This window comes from Delphinapterus leucas, chromosome 16 (genome assembly GCF_059928025.1).
Source record: "Delphinapterus leucas isolate spDelLeu-1000000601 "Yukka" chromosome 16, BTC_Dleu_Yukka2, whole genome shotgun sequence".
In the NCBI taxonomy this organism is placed as follows: Eukaryota; Metazoa; Chordata; class Mammalia; order Artiodactyla; family Monodontidae; genus Delphinapterus; species Delphinapterus leucas.
The window spans coordinates 23,504,999-23,513,817 of NC_143144.1; the positions used below are offsets into that span (position 1 = coordinate 23,504,999).

Below are 8,819 nucleotides of genomic sequence, written 5' to 3' on the forward strand. Positions count from 1 at the left end.
CCACACTCCTACATTAAGGAAAGGCCATCTTAAAAATATCTGTGTTTTTTTTTTAATCTGTATATCTTTACACTCAAAAGTTTAACTTGCTATTTTGAAATGAAGGAACCAACCTCTTCTCTTTGACACTCTAGTCATTCTTTTGAGTCCTAAAGATTTCTCTTATAAAGTGACGTGGGAGCATGCAAACGCTCCAGGTAGTGCTGAGGGTGAGGTGGCTGTGCTGGGAGAAGACTGTTGGGGCTGAGAAAACTTTCAGGGCAAAAAACTGGCTGGTGAACAGGATGGTCAGAGATCACTGCTCAGCTGGCAGCCAGCCCAGAATGTGACTGTACATAAAGGGACCCAGGAAAGGAAGTGCCAACAGAGAGAAGGGCACTGGTGGCAGGGTAAGATTCAAACTCCAGCCTAACCCACAGTTTATTGCCCAAGGCCTGGTGGTAACACATGCCTGTGAATAACCTACCACTGTTATTTGAATGTTTCTAACTATTGTCCAGTTAATCAACTAAAAAGAGATAGAAACAGACAGAATCAGACACTGTATGCCTCCTGATGGAAAAACACAGCACCTGGTGTATCAACTAAAAAGTTGAACCTGAATCTTATTAGGCCTCCACCTCGAACAAGCAATTTGCATGACCTCCAGGGGACAGAGAAACATGTTAAGAGATACCACGTGGAGTGCGGGGGCGGGCACAATCAGCAAAATCCAGAACTGAGAATCTCAGTACGACAACTGACACATTGATAACAAGTATCCTGCATGAAGAAAGTGAAGAGGGAACCTAGGAAATCAGAACAAGAGGCTAGAACCATATCAACCAAGTACAATGTGTGGATCTTGTTTGAATCCTGACTCAAACCAACTCTAAAAATATTTAGGAGACAATGAGGGAAATTTGGACACTGATTGCACATTTGATAAGGATTACTGTTAATTATTTTCAGTGTAATAAAAATATCGTGGTTACATTAAATCCTTATATATATATATATATATATATATATATATATTTAAAATATTCATTTATTTGGCTGTGCCGGGTCTTAGTTGCGGCATGCAGGAACTTAGTTCCCTGACCAGGGATCGAACCTGGGCCCCCTGCATTGGGAGCATGGAGTCTTAACTGCTGGACCACCAGGGAAGATGCAAGTCCTTATATTTTAGAGATACATACTGAAATAGTCACAAATGAAATTATATAATGTGTGGGATTTGCTTCAAAATAATCTAGGGCAAAGGGAAATGGGTGGACATATAGGTAAAACAAAATTGCCTATGAGTTAATAGTTGTTGAAGCTGAGTGATGGAGATATTATGGTTCATTATAACTGGCCTGGAAATGGGGACATGATTCAGGAATTCCCTGGAGGTCCAGTGGTTAGGACTCAGAGCTTCCACTGCATGGGGCACAGGTTCGATACCTGGTCGGGGAACTAAAATCCCACATGCCACCCTGGGGGCCAAAAAAAAAAAAAAAAGAAATGGGGACATAACTCATAACAGTAGCAGTGTGTGTCTTCAGGTTTCAGGTGCTGGTGGACAGCATCAGCGCCTTGGGGTCAAGGAGGTGACCCAGTTCAATCAAACCACCAAGTCTGCTTCTGAAGCTGATCCAACTCTTTTCTGGTTTTATCCAAGACCTGCCTGGAGATACACCTAACTGCTTCCCCCTGATCTGATCCCAGTCCGTTTACCATGTGGGGAGGAGAGGAAGAGTGGGAGACTTAGAGAGACAAATGTAAGGCACTAGAGTCCTCAAGCAGGAAGCTCCATAAGAGAAGGCTCTAACTGCTAACTTATGACGTGGAAACATGAAAATTCCGGGAAGCTGGCAGAAGTTTCGGTGAAGTCTAATAAGCTAAAGCAAGACCACTGATGCTCCAAGTGGCTCCTGCAGAAGTGAGGATGGGCTGTGCCGAGGGCAGCTATCTGGGTGGAGGCTGGTCATGTCCATAGGGGGAGGATGCACTCCATGGCCAGAAAAGAGCAGGAATTGAACTGGCCCTAACAGGGATTCGTGTCTTTAGCTCTGTTACAAAGTTACCCACCGCTTGGTGACATCATATGAAAATCTCCCTATCTGAGGGAGCTAGGAGGGAGACTTTGTTCTCTTCTTCAGGGATTTTGCCCAGCTTCAAAGATGTCACTGATAAATGGACCCAACCTCACATTTGGATCCTCAGAGGAAGCCCTTTGCAGAAGATGAGGCCAGAGCCTTCCTAGCCTGAATCAGTGCCCGCATGTGGATGAGAAGCATGGATCCTATGGAAGAAGCCATTTCCAGTAATAACTGTAAGAAACCCATGGCTTGCTTCACTGGATGATTGGGACAGCCAAGGCTGTTTCAATTAATCACTGAAGGTAATGTTATAATTCATTTTTTAAAAATGTACTTAGCTGTACAAGTTTGTGCAGCTTAGATGAGCCCGGGGCCTTTTTTTCACAGATTTTAGCACTTGCAAAATTAACGCTACAGTGTCACCTATATACTTGAGGAAGTGCACTTGGTTATTTTGTGTAGGCACAAATTTAAATCCCAGGTTACCAGACATAGATGTAAATCGCTTAGCCAAAGAACAGATCCAGCTGGCTAACCATCTGGCACATGCATCTCCATGCAGCCTTATAGCTCTTGTGGCTGAAGATGCCTTTTGTGGGGGAAATTTTATGTTATGATGATATTCTCAAGGTTGGAGAACCCAAAGATTTTGGATTAAACCACTTGCAAACATCACAAACTTACTGTACAAAACTTATCCCTCTCTGCTTTTTTTTTTTTTAAGTTTTCAGTAGGTAACATCACTTAAGGTTCTTGCAGAAGAAAAAAAGAAAATGGAACCAGTCTTTAAGCAAAAAGGAGATATGGAACGATATGAGGAGTAGCTCACTAAATCAAAGGAAACAAACAACCCATTCTCTGGCAGGACGTGAATGAAGGTGACCTGGGACCTTAGCTGCCATTGCTCTTGGCCCTGGAGCATTATCATGAGATGACTCTGCTCCAACTTGCTTGTCTATTCCAGTCAAGTTTTCAAATACTGGGGAGAGAGAAATGGACTGGCCAGCTTGTCAGGCATCTCTAGCTATGGCTAGGAAACAGTAACATAGTCACTGGGGGCTGGTTGTGAGCTAGGAGCCACTGCAGTTTGTGTCTGTTAGAGAAAGGGGGACCCTTTCATCCTGCCCCAATGATGGGGATCCAGCAGAAACTGTAGATAAAGAAAAAAAGTAATCAGGCATCTCATGGAAACTGAGATTCTGGCTATAACACAGTTCTCAGCCAACCACTGCCGTCTCTTCATCTGGGAGAAACGGCCCTTCCTCTCCTCTGTTCTCCTCATCCAGCTCCACTCAAAAGCAGGGCTCCTCACCCCTGTTCCTTTGTTGTCTATTGCAATAAAATTGCCTCTGACGGAGGAGAGGAGAGCTTGGAGTACATGTGGCCAGGCAGGCCCATGCACCGTCAGAGTGTCTGGCCCTGAAGAATGCAACCCCATCCTCAGTTACACAAAAGTTTTTCTCCCATGTGAGTAAGCACTTGATCTTGATCTCTCCACATCTCTCCTGGGAATCTTATCTAACTGTCTCCTGGGAATGATCCACCTGAGAAACACAACAGAAGTCCTGGCCATGGCTGTTGCTGGGTTCCCTGGAGTTCTGGTTCTAACAGGACTGGGGACTGGCATGAAGCGCTTCTAAAGCAACAACCCATTCATCGCAGGGTGAATCAAAATACGGTGTTATGCCTGGATCTTTATCTCTTTGTTGAAAAATAAGAAAGTCTCACGAATGAGAACAAGGGAGAAATGAGCAAGTTAAAGAATTCACATACAACTTTAAGACTGTGGAGTTTGACGGTAAAATGTTAAAATTTAAGATTTTAAAACCAGCACTGCTCACTCAAGTCTTCTGTTCCTGCCTATTTTAACATGCCTATCTTGTTCATATTTGGCCAGGATTATCATTATCCTTATTGTCATTTTTAATGCCCAAGATGTATTAAAAGTACATCCATGTACCAGACACTATACTAAACACTTTCACCATATTATCTTATTCCATCCTCTCAGCAGCCCAGTGAGGTGGGTACAATTATTATCCCCATTTTACAGATGAGGAATGTGAGGCCCAGAGAGGTTAAGAAACTTGCCCCAAGGTCCTTCTGCTGGTGAGTGGTGGAAACTGGATTTGTCTGACTGCAGAACATGACCTCTTAACCACCATAAAATCGGAGTCGGAACATTGGTAATGATTCAATATTGTCACAGGCAGAGGAACCCACATGTCTCCCTCAGGCTGTGGTAAAGCTTTGGGGGCTTACATGTACTGCATTTGTGTTCAGACCTTTAGGGAACTGTTGACCGAAACCACCGGCCTTGGCCAGGCCCACTTGCCTGAGTTGTCTCACATCAGGAGGTCCTGATAAGGAACACGGCTCTGCCTCGAAAGCTAACCAGGAGAATTCAGGAGGAGCCAAAAGAGGGAGGAGACGACCAACCTCCCAGAGTCCTTTGCTCTGGAGCCCATCTTGGCTGAGAGATGCTCGTGCCACCAGGAAGGACCCTGAGTCAAGACTATGGGCCAAGCAAGATGACTGGCCAGAGACAACCCGGAAACTAACCCCATTACCATAAACCCTGAGACTGTGAGCCATGTGGCAGAGCAGTTCTCCTGGGTTCCCTTACCCTGCTGCTCTCTGCCCAGGTGCCCCTTCCCAATAAAGTCTCTCGTTGTCAGCACACGTGTCTCCTTGGACAATTCATTTCGGAGTGTTAGACAGTAGCCCACTCTCGGGCCCTGGAAGGGTTCCCCCTTCCTGTCACAAGACCTCCAGGTCTTGGATAAATAGTGGCCTGACAGCCAGGCTCCAACACTAGCCTCTAGTAAACAGACTCTTTAATTTAGCTTATTGATGGGCAATGAAGACATCAGACTCCATTGGAGCAATCCTGGGAGGATGCTCTGAGCTCTGCCCTGCCCATTAGGAGCTGTAAGTTTGTGCAAACAACCAGAAAATTAAACCCACCCAGGGAGGGGACATTGATTTCCAATTGGCATAGTTCAGCAGATGCTGTTTGGTCTAAGAATTGCTTGACCTCTACTAGTGACGCCACCTGCCCTTGGCTTTGGAGGGAGTGTTCCCAGCAGGGAAGGCCACTGCACTCCTGCTTGCTGCTGGAACTTGGGCTGTAGGCGTGGCGGGCTCCCCATATGTTGCAGGGGAGAGGCCAGCCACGCCCCAGGATGGATTCACCCTCTTATCCAACTCTGGGGCTAAAGCTACCCCCAAGAGATTACAGGCGCTCCCACCCCCAACTAATTAAATAGGTGGCCTCCTGATGCTAAAAGGGAATGAGGGCGGAAAAACAGCCAGACCCAGAAACCACCGATGCGTGCCTAAACAGTCTCTAATGGGTCAGGGTGGTTCTATGCCTGAGACCTGGCGTTCTGTATAGTTTCTAGTTTTCAAATCTTATAGTTCAAAACGTGTGTCATAGAAGCTTTACACATTATTTAAAATAATATTACCTATTAATGAGTGTATCTTACAATTATTATTATTACACACCAATCCTTGTGTTAAAACATTGGAATAAAAGTAACTATTCAAAGACAATGTTTTTTCTCATGGGACAACCTGCAGATGGTTCTAATACTTTTACAACACACACACACACACAAACACGTAAAGCGGAGGCTTCTGGATTCAAAGCTAAGTGTCCGCCTAAATTACCTAAATCTAAATGTTCACGCAATGATAAGTTTAGATGAAAACTAAAATCATGGTTTGGATTAAGGAAAGAAACCTTTAGAGTTTTTCAGGAGTTCAGCCCTCAAGTGAGTTATTATTAGTTGTTCTGCTTTCCATTCTGTTTTTGCTACAAATGGTTTAGAAGAGGATCTGAGATGCAAAGAGGAAGACAGTTGCAATAATAGGAAATTGGACTAAATTAAAATGATACTAAGTCACAGAACAACTTGGCCTCTTTGCCACCAACTCTTGACATTCTAATTAGGGTAAATGGTTATGTAAATCTAGTCAGTCACTCATTTCTCCCCCAGCCAGAGCGCGTGTGATTGTTTAAGTGAGGGCTGTTGATGGCATAATTAAATCTCTCCTAAAAATTAACTGGGAATTGGAGGACAGCCTCCAAAGATGCCCTAATTTGTGGGCAGCCCAGCACAGCTGTCCTTTTGTCCAGCCTGCCACCAGGACTCCTTGAGTTTCCCCATCAATATAATAGAATGTGACACTCGAGGTGTTCTCAAGCCTCAGTCCACAGGATGGAGTGGAAGACACAGACCGGCAGGAGTCTGCTGTACCCAGGGTTGCCTCCTGCGTATGTTCAGCTGAGAAAATGGGGTTTCAGGTGACCCCAAACACGGAGCACAGAACACCTGGGTTTGGGGGTCAACTATGAAACAGAATTAATTGGTTATGAGTTGATAAACGTTGAAGCTGCATGATGGGTGCAAGGGGTGGGGAGCCAGGAGTAGTAACTATAGTATCAATATTTGCTTTGTTTTTGTGCATGCTTGAAATTGTCCACAATAAAAACAATTTTTTTAATGTGTACAATACTGTTAATTAAACAAGGAGGCCTTTCAAAATAAACAAAAAAATAAATAAACAAGGAGGTCGTTAGACTCAGGTGGTTCTCATAGTTAGCTACATAAGCAAACCAAAACCTAAGCCCATAAATGCCTCAAGGGTAAAAAGTCAAAACCTAAGGACAATCAATCACAGACAGCCAACTAGGCTTTCCCAAACGATGTTTGAGCTTAGCCAATCAAATAATTTCCTTGCTCTGCTTCAAAGTCTTCTCGATAATAAAGTCTTGTCCCAGGCCCTGTCAGTGAAGTGCTCCTAACCACTTCTGGTTTGGCACTGCCTGACTGGAATAGATGTTTGCTCAAATAAACTCTTACATTTTTAAAATATGCCCCAGTTTATCTTTTTTTTTTTTAATAAATTTATGTATTTATTTTTGGCTGCATTGGGTCTTCGTTTCTGAACGTGGGCTTTCTCTAGTTGTGGCGAGTGGGGGCTACTCTTCGTTGCAGTGCGCGGGCTCCTCATTGCCGTGGCTTCTCTTGTTGCGGAGCACGGGCTCTAGGCGCACAGGCTTCAGTAGTTGTGGCACACGGGCTCAGCAGTTGTGGCTCACGGGCTCTAGAACACAAGCTTAGTAGTTGTGGTGCACGGGCTTAGTTGCTCCGTGGCATGTGGGATCTTCCCGGACCAGGGCTCGAACCCATGTCCCCTGCATTGGCAGGCGGATTCTTAACCACTGCGCCACCAGGGGAGCCCCCAGTTTATCTTTTAACACTACCAAGAAATAACATTGACCATGAGGAGGAAGTTCTTAGTAGCAAAAGTCAACTTTTGGTTATCCTCTTAAAGGAGGAGAGTCATAGAGCATCTACTGGTTAACATATGAGTATGCTGTTCTATTACTTCTTATCACATTAACAACACACCCCCACATCCCACCCTGACTCTTCCCAGTAAGGCCCCAGCTTGGAATGAAGAGCAAAGACTGAGGAGAGACCAGGAGAGAAATGGGTCCAGGTAAGAGACAGAAGAGGGGAAACCAGCTGAGAGGGTGAGAAGAGTGAGATCCCCAGGTATCCGTCCAGAGGATAACTGAGAGTTGATTATGAATTAATTCTATGTCATTGTTGGGCTGCACCCTGCAGGCTTGCAAGCCCTGTACTTGCCCAGCTTCAAGAAAGCCTGGAGTCAGCAGCAGAGACATCTATGGGTTGACGGATGGCGGAGCTTCCATGTCTGGAGCAAGACCGCACAGTGTGCGGTGGCTGGCGGACAAAATGGCAGCAGTCTTGGCTCCTGGGGGGCGGGGCGGGGGGAGGGTAGGAAGAGAGATCAGGTTGGCTCATTGGTTACCGGGGAAACTAGCAGAAGGACACGCCCCTCACCGCCCTTTTGAGAAGCTATCAGGTAAAGATGTTCAGATCTAAAGATCAGAACAATTACTAGCTGGGGTCTGGGGCAAGTACATACATAGGAAGGTCAGTCATGGGAGTAGGTATAGATGAAGCAGGCACTGGTCGAGGGGATGAACAGAGAGCAAGAGAACAGACACCTTGAGTGGCCTGCGTGGCCTAAGCATACAGTCATAAAAAACCAGTACAATCCCATTTGACTTAAAAATAACTTAAGTAGGGCTTTCCTGGTGGCGCAGTGGTTGAGAGTCCGCCTGCCGATGCAGGGGACACGGGTTCGTGCCCCGGCCCGGGAGGATCCCACATGTCGCGGAGCGCCTGGGCCCGTGAGCCATGGCCGCTGTGTCTGCGCGTCCAGAGCCTGTGCTCCGCAACGGGAGACGCCACGACAGTGAGAGGCCCGCGTACCGCAAAAAAATAAAAAATAACTTAAGTAAACACTGCTAAATTTAAAAACTAAAAAGTACCTGATAGTCAAGGGGCAGATTCTCTCATGTTTGACAAGCTCCCCTGGCAGCCATGAGTTAAGACGCAATGGGAAAAGAAGTTGGTAGTTTCAGTCCTATGGGTGGAGGTTTTTTAAAGACGGGAGCCCCTTGGCTACAGGAATCACGATGCAAGATAGCTGCAGGCCTTGGAAATCACCTATCTTCCCCAGTGCAGAATGATGTTTTTTCTTGCTTTTAGAATTATCCATGTCTAGGGTGACAGTAATTAATGAGCTAGTAAAAAGCCTCCCCAGTCAGGCTGTGCCCAGGATTTCCTAGCTTTGTTAGGAAAACTTGAGAGAACCAGTGTGGACTAATTAATTGGTCTTCAGGTAGTAACTAAATCAAAGGTGTCT

The 8,819-nt window shown here is 45.5% G+C and overlaps 1 protein-coding gene across 1 annotated transcript in view; it reads right to left on the bottom strand.

The window, feature by feature from the left end:
* ATOH7 (atonal bHLH transcription factor 7) overlaps positions 1–8,591 on the bottom strand; it is a 24,497-nt gene extending 15,906 nt beyond the window's left edge. The window contains exon 1 of the mRNA XM_089897574.1: positions 1–8,591. This exon is cut by the window's left edge and continues 15,906 nt beyond it. The gene's annotated coding sequence lies outside the window, so the exon portion shown is untranslated.
* Between the last annotated feature and the right edge of the window lie 228 nt (positions 8,592–8,819).